The sequence below is a fragment of the Fukomys damarensis genome, unplaced genomic scaffold (assembly GCF_012274545.1).
Source record: "Fukomys damarensis isolate Sample0158 unplaced genomic scaffold, DMR_v1.0_HiC HiC_scaffold_29, whole genome shotgun sequence".
Lineage (NCBI taxonomy): Eukaryota > Metazoa > Chordata > Mammalia > Rodentia > Bathyergidae > Fukomys > Fukomys damarensis.
In genome coordinates this window covers 602491-603684 of record NW_022900941.1, presented here as the reverse complement: position 1 = coordinate 603684, position 1194 = coordinate 602491, and positions in this window count along the sequence as shown.

Below are 1194 nucleotides of genomic sequence, written 5' to 3'. Positions count from 1 at the left end.
GCTAAATCTTGGGAACAGCCCAATGTCCACCAGCTGATAAATGGATAAAGAAGATGTGTGGTTTTTTTAATACACTGGAATAGTACTCTGCCATAAACAAGGATAAGCTTAAGACATTTCTAGGTAAATGAATGCACCTTGAAACCATACTCTTAAGTGAAGTAAATTAGACCCATAAGTTTAAATAACATATTGTTTCTCTGGTGTGAGGAACTGAAAGGGTAAATGAGCATCAAAATATATAATAGATATTGTGAAATAGGAAGAAAATGTTCAAATAGGAAGGGGAACAAGTAAGGGAAGAGAGGAAAAGGAAGGCTGGGAAAAGCAAAAAAGAATAGAAGGAAAAATGGAAACAAAGCTTTTGTAAATAGGGAGTAGAAGAGGGATTGCAAAGACAGGAAGATAATGGGTAAAAAAGAAGAATCAAGATATATCATGTACAGGTACACATTCCCTATGATGAATATTATCATTATGTATATATAAAATGTACCAATACATTAACTTTAAAAATTCATTATCATTTACATATACTGATAGTAAATGATCTAGGAAAATCCATTTGTAATAGCTACAAAACAACTAGGAATAAAACAAGTAGGTGAAAGATCTCTACAATGAAAACTATAAAACTTTGATGAAGGAAATTGGAAAAACATATAAACAAATGGAAAAATATCCTGTATTCATGGACCAAAAGAATATTGTTAAAATGCTCATTCTACCCAAAGTCATCTTTAAAGTAATTATAATCTCTATCAAAATACCATGACACACAGAGACACCACCTGATGGAAGTGAGCCCATGGAAAGACCTGTACCTCTGCGTGGAGCCACGTTCACCCCCCAGCCAATGCCATGTTCATGGGTTTGCACCTTGGCAATGGCCAACTCTGAACCTGCTCTGTGCTTTTTTCCCCCTCAGCACAGGGGAGTAGAGGTGGCAACCAAACAACCTGATCATGGACAAAGCCAAGACCCCAGAAAAGAAGAGAAGCCCAAGAGGGTCAGCAGCTCTAGGGTAAAATAACAGATGAAGCCAGCAATGCTAACCCCATAGAAAACCCACAGGTATTGTAAACTATAAAAACAGTGTGAGGGGCCAGGGATTTAGCCCAGCGGTTCGGTGGCCTGCCTTGCCAGTGCAAGGACCAGTGTTCAATCCCCGGTACAAAAAAAAAAAAAAAAAAA